At 50.6% G+C, this 13,983-nt stretch overlaps 1 pseudogene; it reads right to left on the bottom strand.

Annotated features, from left to right (window-relative positions):
- Window positions 1-167: 167 nt before the first annotated feature.
- On the bottom strand, window positions 168-11,090 carry LOC123116000 (pentatricopeptide repeat-containing protein At3g09650, chloroplastic-like; annotated as a pseudogene).
- Window positions 11,091-13,983: the final 2,893 nt, after the last annotated feature.

Genomic DNA, 13,983 nt, shown 5'->3' on the forward strand with positions numbered 1-13,983 from the left:
AGAGCGAGCAACATCATGAGATGGAAGATTCATTCATACAGGGTAAAATTTCCTTACTGCCATTATGCAATGGTGGTTGACGATATGAGACAACAACAACATTATGTACTGGCATCTCTTTGCGGGTTTGTAATTGTCAAAACTTCTCCGCGAGGAGCGAGGGATCTCTACTCTAGCTGGTCGTCGTCATCGCCGCCTTCATCGCCGACGAGGGGCCCGATCCGCCACTCGCTGCCATAGTAGGAGTTGGGCAGGCCGAGCCAGAACTTGAATGCCTCCTCCGCGCGCTTGCGCTCCCTCCGGCGGTCCTGCCTGGCCTGCGACGCGTGCTTGCTGGTGAACATCCTCGAGTGCATCTCGATGTAGATCTTCTTGTACTTGGTCTTGTTGGGCGCGATGCCGTTCTCCTCCATGCACGCCACGATCTCCAGCGCCTTCTTAAAGAAGGCGCCGCGCACGCACACGTCCGCCAGCGCGTCCAGGAGCTCCTCGTCCGGCTTCAGCGCCGGCTTGCCGGCCTCGCACCGCTCCTTCACCTCGTTCCACAGCAGCAGCGCCTCCCCCGGCTTCCGGGCGACGGTGATCCCCTTGGCCAGGCTGCCGTACGTCGCCACATCCGGCTGCACGCCGCTCTCCTTCATCCTCTCCACCGTCTGCTTCGCCGTCTCCAGCATCCCCTGCTGGCAGTACCCTTCCACCAGCATGTTCTAGGCCGGCCTGTCCACCGTCACCCTCGGGTCCTTCTCCATCTCCTTGAACACCTTGTGCGCCACCTTGGGCTGCCCCGACGCCGCGAACGCCTTCATCAGCGTCGTGTAGCTCACCGTCGACGGCGCCACCCCGCGCGTCCGCATCTCGTTGAACAGGGCCAGCGCGCCGGCGGTGTCGTCCATCAGGACGCACCCGTCGATGAGGGTGTTGTACGTCACCACGTCGGCCTCGATGTCGGCGTCCGTCGTCATCTCCTCCAAGAGCTCCCTCGCCCTGCTCATCTGCAGCTGCTGGCAGTACCCCTTGATGAGCACGTTGTACGTCACCCGGCTCGCCGGGACCCCTGCTCTCGCCATCTCGTCAAGCACCGCGTGCGCGCGCTCCATGTCGCAGGCAGCCACGAGGGTCAAGACCACCGTCGTGTACGTGACGTGGTCTGGCCGGCTCGCCGGCATCGTTTCCCCCTCTCGCCGCATGGCGCGCGCCATGGACACCACGTCGTCCACGCGCCCGGCGTTCATGTACCCCTTCATCAGCGTGGTGTACACCCTCGAGTTGGGCGGGTACGTCCTCGACAGCAACGGCGCCTCGGTGCCTTCCTCCGGCCTTGGCCCGACGATGTCCTCGAGCACGTCGCTGTGCTCGTCGACGACGATAGCAATGCCCTTCTCCTTGTTTCCTTCCACTGCGACATGCCTGAGCAGGAGGCAGGCGTCGCTGCGGCCGTCCCGCATGGCCTGCACGATCCTCTCCGCCGTGGGGATGTCGCCGAAGCCGACGTAGGCGGCGACGAGGGAGTGGAAGGTGGTGGCGCAGGGGGCGAGGCCGGAGGAGAGTATCCGCTCGAGCACGCGCGCGACGAGGTCCCGGCGTCCGGCGCACGCGCACATCTTGATGGCGATGCTGTAGGTGAGGGCGTCAGGGGCCGCGCCAGGCCAGCTGCGCATCTCGTTGAACAGCTGGCGGAAGCGGCGGCAGTCGCCGGCGTCGGCGCAGGCGCTGAGCGCGGCGTTGAACGCGGCCGTGTCGGGGAGCGCGAAGGACGCCGAGCTGGAGTCCGGAGCGCGGCGGAGGTGGTGGAGAATGGCGTCGAAGAGGCGGAGCGCGTGGGCGGGGCGGAGACGGGAGTCGGCGGCGGTGTAGGCGCGGCGGTCGGGGAGGAGGCCACGACGGAGCATGGAGAGGAGGAGGGAGTAGGCGAGGTGGGCGCTGCCGGAGCGGGCTGCGGCGGAGGCGGCGAGGGAGAGGGAGTTGGCGTCGAGGAGGTTGATGTTGGAAATATGCCCTAGAGGCAATAATAAAAGCATTATTATTATATTTCCTTGTTCATGATAATTGTCTTTATTCATGCTATAATTGTGTTATCCGGAAATCGTAATACATGTGTGAATAACAGACACCAACATGTCCCTAGTGAGCCTCTAGTTGACTAGCTCGTTGATCAACAGATAGTCATGGTTTCCTAACTATGGACACTGGATGTCATTGATAACGAGATCACATCATTGGGAGAATGATGTGATGGACAAGACCCAATCCTAAACATAGCACAAGATCGTATAGTTCGTTTGCTAGAGTTTTCCAATGTCAAAGTATCTTTTCCTTAGACCATGAGATCGTGTAACTCCCGGATACCGTAGGAGTGCTTTGGGTATGCCAAACGTCACAACGTAACTGGGTGACTATAAAGGTAGACTACGGGTATCTCCGAAAGTGTCTGTTGGGTGACATGGATCAAGACTGGGATTTGTCACTCCGTATGACGGAGAGGTATCACTGGGCCCACTCGGTAATGCATCATCATAATGAGCTCAGAGTGACCAAGTGTCTGGTCACAGGATCATGCATTACGGTACGAGTAAAGTGACTTGCCGGTAACGAGATTGAACGAGGTATTGGGATACCGACGATCGAATCTCGGGCAAGTAACATATCGATAGACAAAGGGAATAGCGTACGGGATTGATTGAATCCTCGACATCGTGGTTCATCCGATGAGATCATCGTGGAGCATGTGGGAGCCAACATGGGTATCCAGATCCCGCTGTTGGTTATTGACCGGAGAGTCGTCTCGGTCATGTCTGCTTGTCTCCCGAACCTGTAGGGTCTACACACTTAAGGTTCGGTGACGCTAGGGTTATGAAGATATGTATATGCAGAAACCTGAATGTTGTTCGGAGTCCCGGATGAGATCCCGGACGTCACGAGGAGTTCCGGAATGGTCCGGAGGTAAAGAATTATATATAGGAAGTGCTATTTCGGGCATCGGGACAAGTTTCGGGGTTATCGGTATTGTACCGGGACCACCGGAAGGGTCCCGGGGGTCCATCGGGTGAGGCCACCTGTCCCGGGGGGCCACATGGGCTGTAGGGGGTGCGCCTTGGCCTAGATGGGCCAAGGGCACCAGCCCCTATAGGCCCATGCGCCTAGGGTTTCCACCATGGAAGAGTCCATGTGGTGGAAGGCACCCCTAGGTGCCTTGGGGGGGAGGGAAACCTCCCCTTGGCCGCCGCCCCCCCTAGTAGATCTCATCTACTAGGGCCGGCGCCCCCCCTGGCACCCCTATATATAGTGGGGGGGAGAGAAGGGATTTCAGACCAGCCCCTGGCGCCTCCATCTTTCCCCGTTACGTCTCTCCCTCGTAGTCTCGGCGAAGCCCTGCTGCTGTGACGCCCTGCATCCACCACCACGCCGTCGTGCTGCTGGATCTTCATCAACCTCTCCTCCCCCCTTGCTGGATCAAGAAGGAGGAGACGTCTCCCGTCCCGTACGTGTGTTGAACGCGGAGGTGCCGTCCGTTCGGCGCTGGTCATCGGTGATTTGGATCACGTCGAGTATGACTACATCATCACCGTTCTTTTGAACGCTTCCGTGCGCGATCTACAAAGGTATGTAGATGCATCTAATCACTCGTTGCTAGATGAACTCCTAGATGATCTTGGTGAAACGAGTAGGAAATTTTTTGTTTTCTGCAACGTTCCCCAACAGTGGCATCATGAGCTAGGTCTATGCGTAGTTCTTCTTGCGCGAGTAGAACACAATTTGTTGTGGGCGTAGATTTGTCAACTTTCTTGCCGTTACTAGTCCTTTCTTGCTTCAGCGGTATTGTGGGATGAAGCGGCCCGGACCAACCTTACACGTACGCTTACGTGAGACCGGTTCCACCGACTAACATGCACTAGTTGCATAAGGTGGCTGGCGGGTGTCTGTCTCTCTCACTTTAGTTGGAGCGGAATCGATGAACAGGGTCCTTATGAAGGGTAAATAGAAGTTGACAAATCACGTTGTGGCTTTAACGTAGGTAAGAAAACGTTCTTGCTAGAACCCTAATTCAGCCACGTAAAACTTGCAACAACAATTAGAGGACGTCTAACTTGTTTTTGCAGCAAGTGGTTTGTGATATGATATGGCCAAAGTTGTGATGAATGATGAATGATATATATGTGATGTATGAGATGTTCATGCTATTGTAATAGGATTCACGACTTGCATGTCGATGAGTATGACAACCGGCAGGAGCCATAGGAGTTGTCTTTATTCTTTTTATGACCTGCGTGTCATCGAGAAACGCCATGTAAATTACTTTACTTTATTGCTAAACGCGTTAGCCATAGTAGTAGAAGTAATAGTTGGCGAGCAACTTCATGGAGACACGATGATGGAGATCATGATGATGGAGATCATGGTGTCAAGCCGGTGACAAGATGATCATGGAGCCCCAAGATGGAGATCAAAGGAGCTATGTGATATTGGCCATATCATGTCACGTTTATTATTTGATTGCATGTGATGTTTATCATGTTTTGCATCTTGTTTACTTAGAACGACGGTAGTAAATAAGATGATCCCTCACAATAAATTCAAGAAGTGTTCCCCCTAACTGTGCATCGTTGCGACAGTTCGCTGTTTCAAAACACCACGTGATGATCGGGTGTTTTATTCAGACGTTCACATACAACGGGTGTAAGACAGATTTACACATGCAAACACTTAGGTTAACTTGACGAGCCTAGCATGTACAGACATGGCCTCGGAACACAGAAGACCGAAAGGTCGAGCATGAGTCGTATAGAAGATACGATCAACATGAAGATGTTCACCGACGTTGAGTAGTCCGTCTCACGTGATGATCGGACACGGTCTAGTTAAACTCGGATCATGTAATACTTAGATGACTGGAGGGATGTCTAATCTAAGTGGGAGTTCATTAATAATTTGATTAGTTGAACTTAATTATCATGAACTTAGTCTAAATATTTTACAATATGTCTTGTAGATTAAATGGCCAACGTAGTCCTCAACTTCAACGCGTTCCTAGAGAAAACCAAGCTGAAAGACGATGGCAGCAACTATACGGACTGGGTCCGGAACCTAAGGATCATCCTCATAGCTGCCAAGAAAGATTATGTCCTACAAGCACCGCTTGGTGACGCACCCGTTCTCCCTGCAGAACAAGATGTTATGAACGCTTGGCAGGCACGTTCCGATGACTACTCCCTCGTTCAGTGCGGCATGCTTTACAGCCTAGAGCCGGGGCTCCAAAAGCGTTTTGAGAGACATGGAGCATATGAGATGTTCGAAGAGCTGAAAATGGTTTTCCAAGCTCATGCCCGGGTCGAGAGATATGAAGTCTCCGACAAATTCTTCAGCTGTAAGATGGAGGAAAACAGTTTTGTCAGTGAGCACATACTCACTATGTCTGGGTTGCATAACCGCTTGACTCAGCTGGGAGTTAATCTCCCGGATGATGCGGTCATTGACAGAATCCTCCAGTCACTTCCACCAAGCTACAAGAGCTTTGTGATGAACTTCAATATGCAGGGGATGGAAAAGACCATTCCTGAAGTATTTGCTATGCTGAAATCAGCAGAGGTAGAAGTCAGGAAGGAACATCAAGTGTTGATGGTCAATAAAACCACTAAGTTCAAGAAAGGCAAGGGTAAAAAGAACTTCAAGAAGGACGGCAAGGAGGTTGCCGCGCCCGGCAAGCAAGCTGCCGGGAAGAAGCCAAAGAATGGACCCAAGCCCGAGACTGAGTGCTTTTATTGCAAGGGAAGCGGTCACTGGAAGCGGAACTGCCCTAAGTACTTAGCGGATAAGAAGGCCGGCAAAACAAAAGGTATATGTGATATACATGTAATTGATGTGTACCTTACTAGTGCCCGTAGTAGCTCCTGGGTATTTGATACCGGTGCAGTTGCTCACATTTGTAACTCAAAGCAGGGGCTGCGGAATAAGCGGAAACTGGCAAAGGACGAGGTGACCATGCGCGTTGGGAATGGTTCCAAGGTCAATGTGATCGCCGTCGGCACGCTACCTCTGCATCTCCCTTCGGGATTAGATTTAAACCTTAATAATTGTTATTTAGTGCCAGCTTTGAGCATGAACATTGTATCGGGATCTCGTTTAATTCGAGATGGCTACTCTTTTAAATCTGAGAATAATGGTTGTTCCATTTTTATGAGAGATATGTTTTATGGTCATGCTCCTATGGTGAATGGTTTATTCTTTATGAATCTCGAACATGATGCTACACATGTTCATAATGTGAGTACGAAAAGAAGTAAGGTTGATAATGATAGTCCCACATACCTGTGGCACTGCCGCCTTGGTCACATAGGTGTCAAACGCATGAAGAAGCTCCATGCTGATGGACTTTTAGAGTCTCTTGATTATGAATCATTTGACACATGCGAACCATGCCTTATGGGTAAAATGACCAAGACTCCGTTCTCAGGAACAATGGAGCGAGCAACCGACTTATTGGAAATCATACATACTGATGTGTGCGGTCCAATGAGTGTTGAGGCTCGCGGTGGCTATCGTTATGTTCTCACCCTCACTGATGATTTAAGTAGGTATGGGTATATCTACTTAATGAAACACAAGTCTGAAACCTTTGAAAAGTTCAAGGAATTTCAGAGTGAGGTTGAAAATCAACGTGACAGGAAAATCAAGTTTCTACGATCAGATCGTGGAGGAGAATACTTGAGTCACGAGTTTGGCACACACTTAAGAAAATGTGGAATAGTTTCACAACTCACGCCGCCTGGAACACCTCAGCGTAATGGTGTGTCCGAACGTCGTAATCGCACTCTATTAGATATGGTGCGATCTATGATGTCTCTTACCGATTTACCGCTATCCTTTTGGGGCTATGCTTTAGAGACTGCCGCATTCACTTTAAATAGGGCTCCATCGAAATCCGTTGAGACGACACCGTATGAATTATGGTTTGGGAAGAAACCTAAGCTGTCGTTTCTAAAAGTTTGGGGATGCGATGCTTATGTCAAGAAACTTCAACCTGAAAAGCTCGAACCCAAGTCGGAAAAATGCGTCTTCATAGGATACCCAAAAGAAACTATTGGGTACACCTTCTACCTCAGATCCGAAGGCAAGATCTTTGTTACCAAGAATGGGTCCTTTCTGGAGAAAGAGTTTCTCTCGAAAGAAGTAAGTGGGAGGAAAGTAGAGCTTGATGAAGTATTACCTCTTGAACCGGAAAATGGCGCAACTCAAGAAAATGTTCCTGAGGTGCCTGCACCGACTAGAGAGGAAGTTAATGACAATGATCAAGATACTTCTGATCAAGCCCCTATTGAAATTCGAAGGTCCACAAGGACACGTTCCGCACCAGAGTGGTACGACAACCCTGTCTTGGAAATCATGCTGCTAGACAACGGTGAACCTTCGAACTATGAAGAAGTGATGGCGGGCCCGAATTCCGACAAATGGCTAGAAGCCATGAAATCCGAGATAGGATCCATGTATGAAAACAAAGTATGGACTTTGACTGACTTGCCCGTTGAGCGGCGAGCCATAGAAAATAAATGGATCTTTAAGAGACGCGGATGGTAATGTGACCATCTATAAAGCTCGGCTTGTCGCTAAGGGTTATCGACAAGTTCAAGGGGTTGACTACGATGAGACTTTCTCACCGGTAGCGAAGCTGAAGTCCGTCCGAATCATGTTAGCAATTGCCGCATTCTATGATTACGAAATATGGCAAATGGACGTCAAAACAGCATTCCTTAATGGTTTCCTTAAGGAAGAATTGTATATGATGCAGCCGGAAGGTTTTGTCGATCCTAAGAATGCTGACAAAGTGTGCAAGCTCCAACGCTCGATTTATGGGCTGGTGCAAGCATCTCGGAGTTGGAACATTCGCTTTGATGAGATGATCAAAGCGTTTGGGTTTACACAGACTTATGGAGAAGCCTGCGTTTACAAGAAAGTGAGTGGGAGCTCTATAGCATTTCTCATATTATATGTAGATGACATACTTTTGATGGGAAATGATATAGAACTCTTGGACAGCATCAAGGCCTACTTGAATAAAAGTTTTTCAATGAAGGACCTTGGAGAAGCTGCTTATATATTAGGCATCAAAATCTATAGAGATAGATCGAGACGCCTCATAGGTCTTTCACAAATCACATACCTTGATAAGATATTGAAGAAGTTCAATATGGATCAATCCAAGAAGGGGTTCTTGCCTGTGTTACAAGGTATGAAATTGAGCTCAGCTCAATGTCCGACCACGGCAGAAGATATAGAAGAGATGAGCGTCATCCCTATGCCTCAGCCATAGGTTCTATTATGTATGCCATGCTGTGTACCAGACCTGATGTTAACCTTGCCGTCAGTTTGGTAGGAAGGTACCAAAGTAATCCCGGCAAGGAACACTGGACAGCGGTCAAGAATATCCTGAAGTACCTGAAAAGGACTAAGGAAATGTTTCTCGTTTATGGAGGTGACGAAGAGCTCGTCGTAAAGGGTTACATCGACGCTAGCTTCGACACAGATCTGGATGACTCTAAGTCACAAACCGGATACGTGTATATTTTGAATGGTGGGGCAGTAAGCTGGTGCAGTTGCAAGCAAAGCGTCGTGGCGGGATCTACATGTGAAGCGGAGTACATGGCAGCCTCGGAGGCAGCGCATGAAGCAATATGGGTGAAGGAGTTCATCACCGACCTAGGAGTCATACCCAATGCGTCGGGGCCGATCAAGCTCTTCTGTGACAACACTGGAGCTATTGCACTTGCCAAGGAGCCTAGGTTTCACAAGAAGACAAGGCACATCAAGCGTCGCTTCAACTCCATTCGTGAAAATGTTCAAGATGGAGACATAGAGATTTGTAAAGTACATACGGACCTGAATATAGCAGATCCGTTGACTAAACCTCTCCCTAGAGCAACACATGATCAACACCAGAATTCCATGGGTGTTCGATTCATCACAATGTAACTAGATTATTGACTCTAGTGCAAGTGGGAGACTGTTGGAAATATGCCCTAGAGGCAATAATAAAAGCATTATTATTATATTTCCTTGTTCATGATAATTGTCTTTATTCATGCTATAATTGTGTTATCCGGAAATCGTAATACATGTGTGAATAACAGATACAAACATGTCCCTAGTGAGCCTCTAGTTGACTAGCTCGTTGATCAACAGATAGTCATGGTTTCCTGACTATGGACACTGGATGTCATTGATAACGAGATCACATCATTGGGAGAATGATGTGATGGACAAGACCCAATCCTAAACATAGCACAAGATCGTATAGTTCGTTTGCTAGAGTTTTCCAATGTCAAAGTATCTTTTCCTTAGACCATGAGATCGTGTAACTCCCGGATACCGTAGGAGTGGTTTGGGTATGCCAAACGTCACAACGTAACTGGGTGACTATAAAGGTAGACTACGGGTATCTCCGAAAGTGTCTGTTGGGTGACATGGATCAAGACTGGGATTTGTCACTCCGTATGACGGAGAGGTATCACTGGGCCCACTCGGTAATGCATCATCATAATGAGCTCAGAGTGACCAAGTGTCTGGTCACGGGATCATGCATTACGGTACGAGTAAAGTGACTTGCCGGTAACGAGATTGAACGAGGTATTGGGATACCGACGATCGAATCTCGGGCAAGTAACATATCGATAGACAAAGGGAATAGCGTACGGGATTGATTGAATCCTCGACATCGTGGTTCATCCGATGAGATCATCGTGGAGCATGTGGGAGCCAACATGGGTATCCAGATCCCGCTGTTGGTTATTGACCGGAGAGTCGTCTCGGTCATGTCTGCTTGTCTCCCGAACCCGTAGGGTCTACACACTTAAGGTTCGGTGACGCTAGGGTTATGAAGATATGTATATGCAGAAACCCGAATGTTGTTCGGAGTCCCGGATGAGATCCCGGACGTCACGAGGAGTTCCGGAATGGTCCGGAGGTAAAGAATTATATATAGGAAGTGCTATTTCGGGCATCGGGACATGTTTCGGGGTTATCGGTATTGTACCGGGACCACCGGAAGGGTCCCGGGGGTCCACCGGGTGAGGCCACCTGTCCCGGGGGGCCACATGGGCTGTAGGGGGTGCGCCTTGGCCTAGATGGGCCAAGGGCACCAACCCCTATAGGCCCATGTGCCTAGGGTTTCCACCATGGAAGAGTCCATGTGGTGGAAGGCACCCCTAGGTGCCTTGGGGGGGAGGAAAACCTCCCCTTGGCCGCCGCCCCCCCTAGTAGATCTCATCTACTAGGGCCGACGCCCCCCTTGGCACCCCTATATATAGTGGGGGGGAGAGGAGGGATTTCAGACCAGCCCCTGGCGCCTCCATCTTTCCCCGTTACGTCTCTCCCTCGTAGTCTCGGCGAAGCCCTGCTGCTGTGACGCCCTGCATCCACCACCATGCCGTCGTGCTGCTGGATCTTCATCAACCTCTCCTCCCCCCTTGCTAGATCAAGAAGGAGGAGACGTCTCCCGTCCCGTACGTGTGTTGAACGCGGAGGGGCCGTCCGTTCGGCGCTGGTCATCGGTGATTTGGATCACGTCGAGTACGACTACATCATCACCGTTCTTTTGAACGCTTCCGTGCGCGATCTACAAAGGTATGTAGATGCATCTAATCACTCGTTGCTAGATGAACTCCTAGATGATCTTGGTGAAACGAGTAGGAAAATTTTTGTTTTCTGCAACGTTCCCCAACAGTTGAGGCCGCCCTGGGCGCGGAGGCGGTGCAGCAGGCCCGCGGCGCGGGAAAAGGTGTGGGAGGACGTGGACCTGTAGGAGAGCTGTGCGAGGAGGCGGGAGGCCGCGGTGGGGGACTCGAGGAGGGAGGGGGAGGCGGCGAAGAGGCGGTAGGCGGCGTCCGTTTCTCCGGCGGGAGGAGAGCAAGGAGGGCGTCATCGTCTTCGTGGGTAGTAGAGAGTGGTGGGGCGGGAGAAATGGCCGAGTGGAGGGTGTGGTGGTTGCGCCAGGAAGTGGAGGAGGTGGCGGTGGCCGGCGAGAATGGCGGTGGCGCGGGGAAGGGGGCAGCCGGAGGTTGGGGCTGGGGCTGGAGGCGGGGCTTGCCGTGCCCGTGCAACATGATGGATGCTCCGCTCTGCTCTGCACAGGGGTGGGGAGGATGACGCTGACGTGTTAAACTGTGAGCATCTCAGACTCGAATGCAAAATCCTTTCCTCTTTTGTTTCTGTATGTGGAGCCTCTCCCAAATCGTGGCCGAACCTGTACCAAGCTAGCTAAGTTGGCCTAGGACTTAGGGTCTGTTTGGTTGGAGACTAGTGTGGCCAAGTCAAATTGTGGCTAGCCACACAAGTATGGCAAGCCACAAGTGTGGCTAAGAAATTGGACGCCAAACTTTGGCAAAAGTTGGCAAAAAAATTATCTCTTTGACAGGTGGGCTGTAGGGGCAATAAAGTGTGACAAGCCAAAGTGTGGCAAAAACCAAACACATGCTTGGCAAACTGTGACTGCCAAATTTTGGCTTGGCAAACTGTGGCTGGGAACCAAACAGCCCCTTACTTCCTCCGCTCCAAAATATAGTCCTTCCTCTATTCTCATACTTTAATTTTGACCATAAATTTAACCAACAAGACCGACTGCGGCAGGAGCAAAAGTTATAGCAGTGAATTCGTATTCAAAAGAAGTTTTCAACTATATAATTTTTTCTCCCGCGCAGTCGGTCTCGTTGGTTAAATTTATAGTCAAAGTTGACCACGGGAAGCGCGGGCGCACTATATTTTGAAATGGAGGAAGTATCATTCAGAGCCCAAGGACCCACTAGGAGCATCTACAGTCGGACTTGCCAAGTCCGGCTCCTCAAACACCCACGAACACGATCAAGCGTGCCCGCGGACACTGACCGGCCACACATCATATTTGGTGCTATGCATCGGAGTACCTCATATTTCATTCCCTACATCCATGCAAACCATGTAAAAGAAATCCTTGGTACTTTGGACATCACGTTAGCCTAACTTCGCTTCATCGTCGGAGATGTCCAGGACGTTGGTGCCGGGCGCAGGGTAGATGTTAGGGCATATCTCTCTAATGGTTTTGGTGATTGATGACAATACTATTTGCGGACTAACAATGTGCATTGAGCATTTCAGATAGTCTCACATATGGCACAAGACGATTTTATTCCCATCGTTGAAAGAAAGAGCGAAGGCGGGTTTTCGGTGTTTCTTCTTCTGTTAATTTGAGTTATAGAAAATTCGTACTATTAATAGAGGGTCCGTTTTAAAAAGGTTGAGGTGGAATCAACACGTACAAAACCCCATATGCACCCACATACCCTTTCCGCATCATGGAGGATCCATCTGGTGATGCTTGGGCAGTTTTTCAGTACGGTAGTACCACTTGGGCGGTACTCCTGCCTACTACTATTGCCACTACTTCCGCTTGCCTTTGAGGAGTACACAAGCTTCTGTTGCCCATTTTGTTTTCGCACTATCTGGACGGTAGTTACACGGTAGTACCGCTGAGGGAGTCCAGGATTAGGGGGTCCTCGGACAGCCGGACTATATGCTTATGCCGGACTGTTGGACTATGAAGATACAAGATTGAAGACGTTGTCCCGTGTTCGGGTGGGACTCTCCTTTGCGTGGAAGGCAAGCTTGACAATTCAGATATGTAGATTTCCTTCTCTGTAACCGACTCTATGTAACCCTAGCCCCCTCCGGTGTCTATATAAACCGGAGGGTTTGGTCCGTAGGACAACAACAATCATAATCATAGGCTAGCTTCTAGGGTTAGCCTCTACGATCTCGTGGTAGATCAACTCTTGTAATACTCATATCATCAAGATCAATCAAGCAGGAAGTAGGGTATTACCTCCATAGAGAGGGCCCGAACCTGGGTAAACATTGTGTCCCCGGCCTCCTGTTACCATTAGCCTTAGATGCACAGTTCGGGACCCCCTACCCGAGATCCACCGGTTTTGACACCGGCATTGGTACTTTCATTGAGAGTTCCACTGTGACGTCGAAAACGGTTTGATGGCTCGCCTTGTTATCAAGGACAACATCACCTCTGGGGGAGCCCTGACTTTAGGCCAAACCCTCTGACTAGGCGGCTTTGTCATGACCGCCCGTTCGGCCGCCGCGCCGACGATGACTTCTTGGGTCATCAAAAACAGCCTCCACGTCAGCTCGGAATACACCGAGCAGATGGATCCAATGGAGCTCTCGTCCCTTAACGAGCTCTTGGATCGCATCGCCGCCTTGGGAGTCGCTACAGACTATGATCGGATTGGGCTTAAACCCAATCAAAGAGAGATTAACTCTCCGCTGGTCACCCATCAGATAGCGGTGGTGGAGGAGCAATGCAGCGATTCTTCCTCTATTCTGAGGACGAACTAAGTCCGGATTTCCGAGCTCTCCGAGCCGGATACCCGTCTGCGGGAGGACATGACCCAAACTCCGAACTTAGAATCGGACATCGGGCCAGAAAAATTGGGCAACATCCCGGAACTCAAACTGCCAAGTTCAGAAGTCCCTCTGCCCCTGGGTCTCAGATCGGGTCAGGGTTCGGACTTAAATCCACCCACCCACCCAGATACAAGCGATCTTTCCCACATTAGACAACAATCCCAAGAGACAGTACATCACTTTTGGGCCAGATTCCTCCTTGCAATAAGCAAGGTCAAGGATTGTCGCGAGGAAGACGCAATCTCATTCTTTTGCAAAAATTGCACGGACAAGGGAATCCTCAACGCCATAAGTCGCCATGACATATCACACTTAGCTGACTTGGCAGCCATAGTACAAAAGTAATGTGCGATGGAAAGCGCCTGGAAAACCCAAGCAAAATTCTGGGATCCTCTGACTCTCACTAAACCCCTCGTTCGAACTAAAAGGGTGCACACTCGGGCAGAACTTTGGCTCTGGCACCGCTCCAATACCGCTCGCTCATCTGTATCACGTGACAATTAGCGGTAGTATTGCTGAGCGTAGACGGTAGTCCCGCTCCGGCGG

Source organism: Triticum aestivum, chromosome 5B (assembly GCF_018294505.1).
Source record: "Triticum aestivum cultivar Chinese Spring chromosome 5B, IWGSC CS RefSeq v2.1, whole genome shotgun sequence".
NCBI classification, from domain to species: domain Eukaryota; kingdom Viridiplantae; phylum Streptophyta; class Magnoliopsida; order Poales; family Poaceae; genus Triticum; species Triticum aestivum.